This window comes from Mirounga leonina, unplaced genomic scaffold (assembly GCF_011800145.1).
Source record: "Mirounga leonina isolate KUSES-001 unplaced genomic scaffold, KU_Mleo_1.0 Mir_174, whole genome shotgun sequence".
Taxonomy (NCBI): Eukaryota; Metazoa; Chordata; class Mammalia; order Carnivora; family Phocidae; genus Mirounga; species Mirounga leonina.
The window spans coordinates 14,240,677-14,256,236 of NW_023270451.1; positions in this window are offsets into that span (position 1 = coordinate 14,240,677).

The following is a 15,560-nucleotide window of genomic DNA, read 5'->3' on the forward strand; positions in this document are numbered from 1 at the left end:
TAGGTAGGTAGATAGATCAGATAGATAGATAGATAGATAGAAAGAAAGATAGAGAAAGCAGGTTTTCAGTAAGTTCTATATTTCAGGTACCATACCATTCAGATTCTGGAAATACAGCAGTGAATAAAATAAATATTTTTATGCTATCAAGTGGCTAATATCCTTATGTGAATGATTCACAATAAATACATTAGGTTAGTCCACTGGTGATACATCCTAAAAATAAATAAACAAGCTCCCATGATAGCAAGCAAATGAAGTGGATGTGGTCAGTAATAGATTGGGAGGTTAAGAAGATATATAACATTTGTCTAAGGAGGTGACATTGAGTTCACCACATGCAAGTAAGGCTGCTTCAGGCAGAGGAACAGCGCTTCCAATGACCCTGAAACAATGAGCTTAGGGGAAAAAAAACATTGTGGCTAAATCTTTTTGACACAGGGTGAAGGTGCCATTGGTAAGGAATGAGAGGGAGAGCAGGCCGTGGAGAATCTTAGTACAAAGACTGGCTTTGATCACTATGGATTATGGGGAGACAAAAATAGGCAATTAAAGGGCTTGCAACTACACTGCTGGAAAGAGATAATGATGGCTTTGACTATATGTCCTGTGAAGACAGATACATGAGGATAGATTTGAGTTATATTTTGCAAGCGGCATTGATAAAAATTTCTCAGTAATTGGATGCAGGAACTGATGAAATAAAGAAGTATGAAGGTTGACTCTTGGGTTTTGATTTGAGTCCCAAACTGGAAATAACAGGTGAATACTTAAGCACAATGTGGAACACCCATACTATGGTATACGACTTAGCAACAGTAAAGAAACCATTGATACAAGCAACAACTTGGATGTATCTGAACTCTAGAGAATTAGGCGGAATGAAAAAAGTCACTCTCAAAAGGCTACATACTCTCTTGTTCCATTTATATAGCATTTTGCAAACAAAATTATAGAGATGGACAACAGATTAATGGTTGTTAGGGATTATGTAAGGTGATGGAAGGAGGTGGCTGGGGCCATAAAAGGGTTTCATGTAGGATCCTGTGATGTAACTATTCTGTGGTTGTGATGGTGGTCACAAAAAATCAATGCATGAAATAATGTTTCTTAGAACTAAATACAAATACAGAAAAATGAATGCCTGTAAAATGGGTGGAATCTGGATAAGCTTAGGGGATTACACTGATACGAATTTTATGTTTGTGATCTTGAACTATAGTTATGCAAAATATTATAATTAGGAGAAACTTTTTGAGCAATGTATGGAATTTCTTTGTATTATATTCCACAACTGCTGGGAAATATAGAATTGTTTCAAAATTAATTTTTTTAATATTTACTTATTTTAGAGAGAGAGAGAGAGCACGAATATGGGGGGAGACATAGAGAGAAGGGAGAGGGAAAGAGAGAATAACAAGCCGACTTCCCCCTAAGCATGGAGCCCATCACAGGGCTTGATCTCACAACACTGAGATCATGAGCTGAGCCAAAATCAAGAGTTGGAAACCCAACAGACTGAGCCACCCACGTGCCTTTCAAAATTAAAAATTAAAAAAATTAGCTGCTGGTCCCATGAAAAGAAGGTGAAAACAGACTGAATAGCTACATTATGAATTAGATCAGGGACAAAGTCCATGGAAAGATAGCTTCTGAGTTCATGGATTGCATAATTTGAATTGTTCTTCTCTATTTTCTCTTAGATTGGAGCTGCTTTTTGTACAAACACAAATGAATTAATTCTCTGTGGTGTTTATCTATTTTTTCTTAGTGACAGCTATTTTACCTTTGCCTTAAATTATAGTCATAGGGTGAGTTCTATAAGTGCTTTCATGCTGTGGATGTTACGACCTACAACAAAATTGCCTGGAATTCTTACGAAGTAATGCAGAGTCTACTGTATCCCCTAACCTCATCAGAATCTGGGTACACAGTCATGATCTCCAAGAATCCATTTATGGCTTCTTTCAAATGATTCCAGCATTTTAATGTTAAATATAATATATTTATAGAGAGGAAAGGTAGCAAGCATCATGGTTAAGTCCTTGCTTTGAAGCCGAGCAGCCAAAGTTGGATGTCCTTTTTGGTCAATTCCTAGCTATTGGGATTTTATATATATATATTTTTAAATCTCAACTTCTTCATGTATTAAATGCCAATAATAAAACAGGATTTGATGAGGATTCAGAAAGTTAAAAATATATATTGCTGAGGCACCTCAGTGGCTCAGTCGGTTAAGCATCTGTCTTTGTCTCATGTCATGGTCCTGGAGTCCCAGGATTGAGTCCTGCATCTGCTCCCTGCTCAGCAGGTAGTGTGCTTCTCCCTCTGCCCCTCACCTCGCTTGTGCTCTCTCTCTCTCACTCTCTCTTTCTCTCAAATAAATAAATAAATAAGTCTAAAAGAAAATTATATTGCTTAGCAAGTTTCCTGAACAAACTACGTAGTAACATCCGTACCTGTTTCTCTCTCTATCCTTCTATCCATCTATGTATACCTATCTATCACATATCTATTATCTATCTATTACATATTAATCTACATTTCTTTATCTGTACTTTTTAAATACTTAAATGCTTGTGATGTTTTCTATTTTAAACTGTATCTATGTTTTCTATTTTAAACTTTTAAGACAACGACCTAGATGTTTATTTCTTTTATGTCTCACAAGGGTCCTGGATGTCCTGGTTGGTCTTAAAGTTCTTGATTGACATCTTGTTTGGTGATACAGAGATTGGTATATTTGAAAAAGATGGGAATATACATAGTTTAACCAAAATTGCAAGAAGTAATTAATGAACTTCATAAATTATTTCTTTGTTAAATCTCATATAATTTGCAAGTTCAGGTTTGTAACCAGAATTTGACATTGACTTATCTTTCTAGGACACTTGGACCCATTTTTTCCTCATTTACCTTATCTCTAAATTGGCCCCAGAGGAAATGTAATTGTGAATTAAAATATTGACGAGGAATGATTTATTACATTCAGCATCTAATTTAGGTGCTGTTAAATGTATTGTGGAGCCTTCAAGCTAAATGAAAATTAACTCTCTGTTTTTGAAATAAGTAAGTTGTTTGTTATTGTTGTTTGATCTCACTTTTGAGTTTACAAAAAATCAGACATATTAGCTCAGTCAAATGTGAATATATCCCTAACAGGACTGAAGGGTTTACCAGTTCTGTGCATCTTGGCATAGACATTTGTTAAAAACAAACGCGATTTTTTTTTTCTTCTCATTCTACTAACATCTTAAGAGCTACTAAATTTATCGAATTGTTGACAAATTAGTCTCTAAATGATGTATGAAATGAAATATCCTTGCCAACTTCAGATAATGGGCTGAGTTCTGTTATGCTCAGTTATTTCTTTGAATGTGTATGTGTGTTTCAATCCTATTTAAATGTTTTTTTAATTTTTTTACTATAAATGTATTTTTAATTTTTTTCCAAAACTTAGCTAAGATATTGGGGTAATCATTTAGATGTAATAAACAATTATTGAGATTAATTTCGGAAAGTTCACCATGACATATAACTGTATTCTGCATATTATTTATGTAAATATAGTTTTTTCTTCATTTATTTAGATTGCAGGGACCTCCAAAAGGCACTTAGGCCAATTATTTCCTGGGAAACAAAATTTATTCAAATAATCCTGAACCATATCACCAATACTTGAAAATTCTTGCATTAAGCTAACATCAAGAGCTCAGTCACCCATGTTTAAGACTGATGTTAGACAATTGAGTTTGAGATTATCCATGGATTTCAAAATTCATTCTCCAAACATAAAATATTTTAAGCCACAGAGATTTAGAGAAGAGAAACATACTTCAAAATTCAATTTAAAGTTTGAGTAGTAGACTTTTTCCTTATTATAAGAAAGATTCTGATTTTTTTTCTGAAATAAATGTGATTTATCCCTCACAACTATGGATATTTTCAAATATCCCAGATGTATAAATACATATTTAGTGCAATAAAAATAACAGGTAAATATTCAAAGAAGAGACTCTGTTACTGATACAGGATTCTTAACACTTTATCTTCATTTTTCCCTGGATATATTTCAGTTTAATCTTCCCATTTCCAAGGACTTAGCTAAAGGAAAAAACTGAGTCAGTATCCAGTAAGCATGATACAAGGGATAAAATTTTAGTGCAAAACAGTAATTCACAATTTCCACCTAATTTTAGTTAAGTTTCAGAGGAAAATCATTTTTACCACCACTATCTTTAAACTTTGTTGATTTATATAATATTTTATGTCAAATTATAGTTGTGAAATTTTTTTCTATTTTTATAGAGAAACTTTACTTCAATCTTACTTTATTTTAGTTTTAGTTTTTTTTTTTTTTAGGACTTCTTTTTCTTTTTTTTTTAAATTTAATTTTATTATGTTAATCACCATACATTACATCATTAGTTTTTGATGTAGTGTTCCATGATTCATTGTTTGCGTATAAAACCCAGTGCTCCATGCAGAACGTGCCCTCTTTAATACCCATCACCAGGCTAGCCCATCCCCCCACCCCCCTCCCCTCTAGCACCCTCAGTTTGTTTCTCAGAGTCCATAGTCTCTCATGGTTCATCTCCCCCTCCGATTTCTCCCCCTTCATTTTTCCCTTCCTACTATCTTTTTTTTTTTTTTTTAACATATAGTGTATTATTTGTTTCAGAGGTACAGGTCTGTGATTCATCAGTCTTACACAATTCACAGCACTCACCATAGCATATAGTTTTAGTTTAGTTTTATCACTAGAGGCCAATTCCCAAATTTTTATATAAATTTCATCCTTTTTTTATATCCTCCTAGACAAACTACTCAATGCAACTTGAGAGATATTCTTGGAATCTGTCCTTATCTTAGGTCAGGTTTTCCATAAAAAAAGACTTTGGAGAGGAGACTATGCAGGGAGTTTATTAGAGCTCTTGGGAAAAACTCCTGCAAGGGAATAAGTGAAGCAGACTTAGGCAGAAGAAGTAGAATTTCAATGCATTTAGAAGAGAGGATACAATCTTATGAGAAGCTGTGGAAGTTGGTTTGCTCTAAGATTTGTCCCAAGTTGAGGCAACAGGGACATGTCTTTCTATCCCCACATTGACTAATTGTTGAATGTGGTGTGTCCCTGGAGAATGAGTGAAACATAGGGCAAAGCAGCTCCATCTGGCTAAATACAATTCCCTGTAATGGTCTAGGCTGTGAGCCATTGGCAGCTCAAAACCCAGCACATGAGTGCCTTTGTCCTGAAGGGGAAATCTGGGTAGTGTACCATCTCACTCACCTCTAGCACCTCTGCTAGTCTAGGTGGCTGACCATATACAATGATCTAGACCTTTATCCCTAAGAGTTCCGAGCCTCTGGATATTATGCCCTTTTACATTTGTACTTTTACTATCGAAATTGGATTTTGATAATACCAAGATTACCAAGAGACATCCAAATAAATGAGTACAAAACACTTTCATCTTTGTTCCTGTTTTATGGCAGCAGTAATACCTCTTCCTAAAGATCAGAGTTAATTATTCCTTTCACCATGGTGATTTTGTTCCTTTTCTTCTCATCTCTTGGCCTCAAGTAACCCAGTGCAATCAGGGATAGATCGAACTTAAAGATTAATGAAACTTTTACTATATCCTCTAAAGGAAGTATTTTTTACTCTCAAAACCAGAGTAAACTCATAGTCTAGAGTTGCAAATTGCCCAAGTGGGTCAATGGGGTTGATAGTAAGTGGAGCCACTCCTGTTTATGCCCGTTTTGTTCCTGGACCCATATATTCTAATCTTCATCTACTAAGGACACAGCACCATATAACACTTATTGATTTAGGCTGGATGGATGAGTGGGTGGATGGATGGATGGATGGGTGGTTCGGTAGGTAGGTAGATAGATATAGATAGATAGATAGATAGATAGATAGATAGATAGATGATAGATAGATAGATAGATAGATAGATAGATAGATAGATAGATAGATAGATGATAGAATGAAAATCTTGGAGGATAGCATCCAATTTTCATAGGGTTATCATCTCAAAGTTGGCAACACAACTGTCCTTTAAAAAGGTTACTCCATTAGCTCAGTGATTCTAAACTAAGGATGATTTTTGTCCCTCCCACCAGAAGACATTTGGCAATGGCTGGAAACATTTTTGGTTTTCACAACTGGTTGGGAGTACTACTGGAATCTAGTGGATAGAGTCCAGTGGTCTAGCAATGTTGATAAATATACTATAAGGCACTACAGAGTCCCCACAGAACAAAGAATTATCTGGCCCAAAATGTCCATGGTACTCAGATTGAGAAATCCTGTATTAGCCTATCAGGCCAGCACCTTCTGGCAAATGTGGAACATGATACAACTACTGCACCCATGACCATGTACCAATCACCATTTCTCTTTCGCCATAATGTACTTCTTTGGCCAGAGATGATATTATATATGGTATGATATCTTGTTGAATCAAATATTTTATTAGTCTTTAGGTAGTATCCTCAAAGAATGATGTTTGATTAGGGGCTCAGCATCCGTTTCTGTTTCTGTGAATTTTGACATTTGGCAGTAGTATCAGCTAAATCTACCTTGGAGAATGCAAGACTAAGCAGCCTATCATATATATAGATTCCACCTACAGTGATCATGGTAATTCTATTCATAAGCCTATTGTTCTCAAAGAGCTAAAGAAAGGGGCAGGTCATTGTGTCTATATAGCTCTTTAGTGCCTCTTCCTTGCTGGATGCTCTTTGGTATATTAACATGTGACTCAAAGATCATTAAACTTTGTGACCACTCCCATATTGGTCATGCCAAAACTAAGATCAGTTTTCTTTTTAACCCCTCTGGATGATTTCTATTTTAATTTTTTTTATTATTATTTTTTAAGATTTTATTATTTGACAGAGAGAGAGAGAGCACAGGCACAGGGAGTGGCAGGCAGAGGGAGAAGCAGACTCCCCACTGAGCAGGGACTCCCCCCCCCATGTGGGGCTTGATCCCAGGACCCTGGGATCATGACCTGAGCTGAAAGCAGACACCTGACCTACTGAGCCACCCAGGCACCCCGATTTCTATTTTTATATACACTGCTTAGAAATTATTTATATATAAATGTTGAAACAAAGCTCTTTTGACATAATTTAAAATAGTTTCCTTACATATGGATTCCTAAGACTAACTCAGGAAAGGCTGGGACTTTCAGTTATAAGTCAATCAATGTAAATAACCACCATTAGCATAGCATATTTAAGAATACACTCTGGTACTTTATAATCATCAAAATTGTATTTCGTAAATACGCAATAATAGTGATGTGAGGAAACAAAGGCAAAAGAAAAAATAAATTTCCTTTTGCCTACAGCCCACTGACAAGTCCTTGATGTTGACCCTTTGCTAACATTATCCCAATCCCACAGGATCCTGAGTCTACTTTAAACATACAGAAAATCTTTTGGGAACTTCCTTTATCTCTACCCCCCAAAATATATGTGAGCAATCATCCTCCAAGCATATGGCCTACTGTATACATCTAAAGGGTCTCATGACTAAGGTTTTATTAAACAGTAATAAATGAACTTTTCCTAACAACAGCTAACCTCCTCAAGGTCCTGGAGACCTTTCTTCCGAAATTCCTTAGAGACTTATGCTATCCTTAAACCCCTCCCAAGTTGAAAGTATATAATCAGTGACCCATCACAACCCCAGTGCAGCTTTTACTGCCCAGGGGTCCTGTTCTGGTGCTTTAATAAAACCACCTTTTGCAGCTAAGACATCTCAACAATTCTTTCTTGACCACTTGCTTTGAACCCCAACATTTCCACACCAAATAGCATTTTCAGTAAGAATAGTTTTCCTAACTACTTAGAAAAATAAAGCTATTTTTACCTGCCTATTAATAGTTATCATAATAAAGAATACTTCACAAAGGCACATTATCTTTTTTCTTGAACCAAAGTAAAGCATTAGCTCTACTTGGCCTGGTTAATATGCTTTTTCGAGAATTAGAAGATAGAATTCTCAATGGAAATGAGCTAAATCCTAAGTGCAGTACCTAAGGTATTGTTCTCATGAGCCTAAATTTTAGTTAGTTTAGAAACAAAGCATCAGGGCACCTGGGTGGCTCAGTTGGTTAGGCGACTGCCTTCGGCTCAGGTCATGATCCTGGAGTCCCGGGATCGAGTCCCGCATCGGGCTCCCTGCTCGGCAGGGAGCCTGCTTCTCCCTCTGACCCTCCCCCGTCTCATGTGCTCTCTCTCTCTCTCATTCTCTCTGTCTCAAATAAATAAAATATTTCAAAAAAAAAAAAAAGAAAGAAACAAAGCATCAGGGAAATCCAAATCAAAACCTCAATGAGATACCACCTCACACCAGTCAGAATGGCTAAAATTAACAAGTCAGGAAACGACAGATGTTGGCGGGGATGCGGAGAAAGGGGAACCCTCCTACACTGTTGGTGGGAATGCAAGCTGGTGCAGCCACTCTGGAAAACTGTATGGAGGTTCCTCAAAAAGTTGAAAATAGAGCTACCATATGATCCAGCAATTGCACTACTGGGTATTTACCCCAAAGATACAAAAGTAGGGATCCGAAGGGCTACATGCACCCCGATGTTTATAGCAGCAATGTCCACAATAGCCAAACTGTGGAAAGAGCCAAGATGTCCATCGACAGATGACTGGATAAAGAAGATGTGGTATATATATACAATGGAATATTATGCAGCCATCAAAAGGAATGAGATCTTGCCATTTGCAACGACGTGGATGGAACTGGAGGGTATCATGTTGAGTGAAATAAGTCAAACAGAGAAAGACATGTATCATATGATCTCACTGATATGAGGAATTCTTAATCGCAGGAAATAAACTGAGTGTTGTTGGAGTGGGGGGTGGGGTGGGAGGGATGGGGTGACTGGGTGATGGACACTGGGGAGGGTGTGTGCTCTGGTAAGCGCTGTGAATTGTGCAAGACTGTTGAATCTCAGATCTGTACCTCTGAAACAAATAATGCAATATATGTTAAGAAAAAAAAAAGAAGAAGAAGAAGGTAGTGGGAGGGGAAGAATGAAGCGGGGGAAATCGGAGGGGTAGACGAGCCATGAGAGATGATAGACTCTGAAAAACAAACTGAGGGTTCTAGAGGGGAGGGGGGTGGGAGGATGGGTTAGCCTGGTGGTGGGTATTGAGGAGGGCACATTCTGCATGGAGCACTGGGTGTTGTGCACAAACAATGAATCATGGAACACTTCATCTAAAACTAATGATGTATGCGGATTAACATAAGAATAAAATTAAAAAAAAATAAAAAAAATGAGATCTGTAATGAAACTGGAAAAAAAAAAAAGAGAGAGAAACAAAGCCAATGCAGATACACCTATTCTTTTCACAGAGGAAACAGACTCTCGGGGTAAGCAGAATTGACAAATTACCAAAAATACCCAAGCTAATTCTTAAACTGAACAATCTCCACCATAAGTAGGATGCACAAATGCTTTGTGTGTAAAAATTTTAATATAGCTAAGTCATTAAAAGGGCAAAAAAAATTCCTTTCTGCCCTTCTAGGTTCTTTGGCTGGTCTAATAATTAAATTGATAGAAGACAGATTAACAGGAGAAAAAACATATTTCATTGGTATGGAAGCCTGACAAAATTATAAGACCCAAAGGCAGTCCACTAATGGAAGTTTATATAATATCCTGAGTTAAGGAAAGAAGTGAGGGTCTGGGGATACAAGAGAAAGACCATTCACAGGAAAGTGAGAGATATTTGGAAAACAAAGTTTGCCCATTTATGCAAATAAGGTCCTTAGGTAAAAAGGTATCTTTGGTAATAGCTCTCTTCCTGGTATAAGCCCCCTTTTCAATGTTAATTTAGGCAGCTGAGGGGGGGGGTAAAGAGCTTTTCCTGAACCTGCAGTTTCTTAAAAATAATCAGTCTAAAATAATTCTTATACCAAAGAAGCATACCTTGAGGTGACAAAATTCTGCTCCTCTTTATCACCAATTCTTAATGGATTGAATGGAAAATTTCTACGGTATTTTCCAGCATTCATGTTATAAAACTAATAATTCTTCTTAAGGAAAGGTTTTTTGTAGTTGTTGTTGTTTTTAATGAATTCAGAATTATTTGCAAGCAAATATCTAAACCAAAAGATAAAGTTCTGGTATCGAGGAATACCAGAATATTGAGAAGTGTTGAGAGAAGCTCATGCCACCATATTCTATATGTTTTTGCAAAGATTATCACACAGCATTTAAAACCCATATAGAACAAGTTTTGATAAAGAAAATATTACAGTGTACAGTTGACCCTGAAACTACATAGGAGTTAGTTGTACCAGTGCCCCATGCAGTTGAATATCCATGTGTTACTGTGGACTCCTGCAAAACATAACTGCTAATAACCTACTGTTAGTTAGAAACCTTACAGGCAACATAGTCAATTAACACATATTTTGTATGTTATATATATTATATGCTCTAACCATAAAGTGACCTAGAGAAAAGACAGTGTTATTAAGAAAATCATAAGGAAAATACATCTCAGTAGTGTATGGTACTCATCAATACCATAAGTTTATTTCTGTTTAGAAGATGAATCATCTGTCAGCACCTATATCAATATTGTCTTGCATGGTATAAAACACTGTAGATGTTATATGCATTACTAACATTAAACATTAAAAATGTAAAGCTAATATGAAAAAGAAATGTATGCATTGATAATGAAGAAACAGCAATGTGGTTGCTTTATGGTGGCATACTGTATTTGATAACAATTACTTAATGATCGCCTAGCCTGTGCACTAATGAGTGAATAAAATCTTTGTGGCATACAATATTGAAATGTTGAGGGTTACAGGGTTCTTATCTTGTGGAGTTGAAGAATGAATTTCACAGACACAAAAGCGTGAAGTGATAGTTTATTAAGTGAAGGTGAGAACAAAAAGAAAGTCCTCTAGAGTGACAGGGATCCCTTCATGGTCCTCAAATGAGGTAGTTTGGGAATGTTGGTGAGGTCTGGAGCCAACAGTGGAGAAAGAATTCTTGAGACCTCTTTGGTGCAAAAAGGTAATTTTATTAAAGCACAGGGATGGGACTGGTGAGCAGAAAGATAGGAATGCACCAGGGTCATGAAGAGTGACCCATTATATACTTTCAAATTGGGAAGGGGTTAGGGATAGTATAAGTCTGTAAAGAATTTTAGAAGTAAGATTTCCATGACCTTGAAATTATGTACTTGTTTTGTTTTTAAGATTGATTTCCTTATTCGAGGTCCTTTGAATTTCCAGATTAACTTTAGTTTAGACTTGTTAATTTCCTCAAAAAAGCTTTACAAGTTTTTTACTAGGATTACATTGATCCATAGAACATGTGGAAGATAATCATCTTAGCAATGTTGATTCTTTCAATCAATCAATATGATATATTTTTAAATGTATTAGTTATTTATTAAAGGGCTGGGACACAAGCCTTGAACTCTTTTTTGGGGGGATTAAATTACTCCCACAAACAGTAAAACAAATGGAATGGTAGAAGCACATTTTCAGACATTAGACAGTAAGTAGCACAAGGAAGTGATCTCTGTGGTAAAGTTCTTAGCAATTTTATATTAACTCAGATTTATAAATTATATCTTCTGCTTAAATAGAGCATCAAATTCTAGAGATCAGTCTATTTCTTTTGTCAAAGTAGTACATAGTACTGTTAGACCAGGAAAGTAGGGAATAAACTACTATTAGTACCATAGAATTTCACATTTTGGGTTGATTAGCACTAGCATTTCAAATCTGGTGATACTAGATACCTGTTGACTGGGATGAATCAAGCTCTCAAAATTATGACTTTTGGATCTGGCATGGAAGCAGTGTTGTGAAGAGCTATTTTGGACTGATGAGACTGAAGACTCATGAGATACAGTGTCAAGGGAGTTATCTTCATGTTTTTGTTCTCAATGATACCATAATTCATCCCACTAGGAAGATTATGAGATTTTTTTTTTATTTACTAAGCTTTGTAGATGGTCATGGTGTTGGGTAGATCATTTCTATGTATTCAAACTGGCCAAGGATTACCTAGAAACAACCTTGTGCAAATTATCTTCCCCGATAAGAATTATAACAAGACAAATTTAAAATGTTCATCATTCATGTTCATTATGTTCTATTCCAGGCCTAGTACTAAGCACTTTATGTTATCTGACTTAATTCTCACAACACACCTATGAGTTAAGAATCATTATTCTATTTTACAAATTAGGAAGCTATTTTTAGGAAAGTTAAGTAACATTAGCTGAAGTTCTTAGATGAATCTAATATTTGAATTCAAATTTGATTGAAAATTGCATTAAATCATTATATAATATTACCTCCTTGAAAGTAATTTCATAAAGGGCAGTTTACCATGGAAAATTTCCAGAAATTTCAATGAGTCTCCCTATGGCCCAACCTCTTAATATTGAAAGAATAGGCAAAATTACCTAATGGGTTTAAGAAAGCATGATCACATTGAGAACTATATTCAGCTAACAGAGATTAGAGTATGCAACAGTTGATGAACTCCTAAGAACTGAGATCATAGAGTTTCTTGTATTTCTTCTATAATCTTGGACAAGGAACTGAAACTTTCTTTGCCTCTTTTTGGAGTATGCATTGTTCTTCATTTTTTCTTATTTTCCTTCAATTTCCAAAATTAGAAGAAGACTTACATTTCAGCTCCTTCACATCCAATACCCATAAAGACTTTAGTGTTTCTTGAGTAATCACATTTGCATAAGAAAGAGCCTATCTGCATTTAAAAGCCAACAGATTAATTTTCCAGCAGAAAAATTGAGGACCCTGTTGGTGTGGTAGAATTTCCTTTTTCTTCTGTTTGCTTTGATGACTGCTGGGTCTGTTGCTATCAGAGAAACTTTGGGGGAAACTGAGTACCAGAATCTGAAACCATGAAATTCAGAGCTGAAAATCCAGGCAGTTCTTCTATTTGTAGTTTTTACTGTTGAAAATTAACTAAAGGTGGGGGTGGTTTGCTCAACTACGGTAGTTGAGTTTAAAGTTATTCTGAAAACAAGCTTCATGAAATGGGGAAATACTAAAATTTGGGGAAGTTAGTAGATAATTTCCCACTGATGCGTGAGGTAGGGGACCATAGTGTGGACACGGAATTGGGTCTAGAGAAGAAATATGCTAGCATTAACCCACAATGGTAGTCCTGAGGCCAAGGGAACATGAGTTTTGTGTTCTGAGCTAAAGTGTAATTAGGAAGGAAGGATTAGTCTGAATTCTTTTTTTTTTTTTAAGATTTTATTTATTCATTTGAGACACAGAGATACAGAGAGAGAGAGCATGAGCAGGGGGAGAGGCAGAGGGAGAGGGAGAAGCAGGCTCCCTGCTGAGTCAGGAGCCCCCTGTGGGGCTTGATCCCAGGACCCTGGGATCATGACCTGAGCTGAAGGCAGACGTTTAACCATCTGAGCCACCCAGGCACCCCTAGTCTGAATCCTTAAATCCACAAGAACAGACAAAGAGCAGGAACTGGTTCTGAAAGAACTTTCTAGAATGATGGTACAGTCTGATAAGGCAGAACAGGTAGATTCATGAACTAGGGCTTCAAGCAATTCTCTGAAGCAGTATTATAAAGGGCTTTATATTATCATGGATGACTATACTAACATCTCCAGTGTTAATGGGCCAGTCGAGGCACCAATAGAAATCATCCCATTGATGTACAGCAGGCCTAAATTTAGATTGATTTTAGTAGAAGTAAACATACATTTTAAAGATCATGAAGTTTTTTCAATGTATTTCTATAAAGTTTCTGCCTTTGTGTTTTAATATTAAATAAAAGTGTCCATATAAATTTTTAGCAAATTGAGAGGGTATATATGAGGTTATTCTAACTGGAATTATAGGTTATGTTATGTGGTATTATTTACTTTGAGAGGCCTAGAGACACCAAAAATAAAAAGGCAGTAGTCATTTTGAGTAACTTAGGTGGGTGCAGTGAGAGGCCATGACTGATTGTTGGCTAAAAGGGTATACTTACTGTATCTGTGAAGATGCCAGGAGTGAAGGAGACACATCTGTTTTCTACACAAGCCTGAAATCAACATTCAAAAGAATGCATTGTCCAAAATTTTGTCATTAAATTGAAATTGAACTACTCCTCATATTAAAACTAGTTCTGTATTGTCTTCCCAAGATTAATGATTGGCTAATAATTCTCCCAAATGAGGGAAGCCAGCTGGGATAGAATATACTGAATTCACCAAGAAATGATTTAAGGTTTCTACATTTAAACAGCTGTGAAATTATGTGGATTATATGAATTTTTTCATCAAACTGAAAAGTCTGCTTGATGCATATTCTGCTATCTCTTTGTGAGGTACTAGAAAGAACTCTAAATTTGGAAATAAGAGGTTGGTTTCATATACTTATGGTGTCACTCAACAACTGTGTGATATTGGACAGAAAAAAAACCCTTGGTGTTTCAGTTTTCTTTGTTGGATAATAATAAAATCTACACAACAGGACTATTCTGCAGATTAAATTACTGAAAAATAACTAACAGAGTTTGTTACACAGTAGGGTTTATTATTTTAGAATATGTTTCCCTTTCTATGCTTACTTTGACAAGGAAAATGAATTATAGTAGGAGGAAGCAAAAAAAAAAAAAAAAAAAGACCAACCAAACCAACAAACAAAACTACCCTAGAAAGAAATGTTATAAACCTATGAAGATTTGTGGGTTCTTGGGTGTCCCCATCTAAATCACGGCTATTTGACGAGGGAAGGTTTTGGCAGATTGTTGAGGAAATGTTTTATGGACATATATTTTGGATTCAAAGTATCTTTCACTTTGTAGTTACTTGTATAACGCTTAGAAGGGTAAAATCAGGCCCTGGAATTGAAGCAAGAAGTATTTGTTAAAGCATTTGATCCTGGTCAAAATTTATAGAACACTTAAGGGGTTATTTAATTTTTTTTGAAGTTGTCTATCCATTTTACCAGCATGTGGAAAGATTCAAGGATAAAAGACAGTAACTGTTTCTGTTCAATAATTGTTTATTATCAGGACTTGGCTATCTTCTCTACCATAAGTCTTGAATATAAAATGTTGGGTGTAGCAGCAGGAAGAAGAAAAACCCAAATATGTGTGTGTGTGTGTGTGTGTGTGTGTAAGAGAGAGATAGTGTGCATAAATGAAAGTGTAGGTGTGCATGTGTATGAGTTGTACATGTGTGTGTTTTAAATATGTGTGAATATATATATGAGTGATATCTGTGAGTGTAATTTAAGTAAAACAAAATTCAAGCAACTGTGATAATGTTGAATGAAACCAAATGTTAGTTTAATAAATAGATGTTCTGAATTGAAAAATATTATGACTGCTTATTTTGTGACAGTGCTTACTGAACTTAAGCTTTAGTTTTAAGGCTAAATAAATTTTGAATTTATATACCCCTTATGAAATAAATAGTGCATGAATTCAAAGTGCAGAGAATTGGGGCGCCTGGGTGGCTCAGTTGGTTAAGCGACTGCCTTCGGCTCAGGTCATGATCCC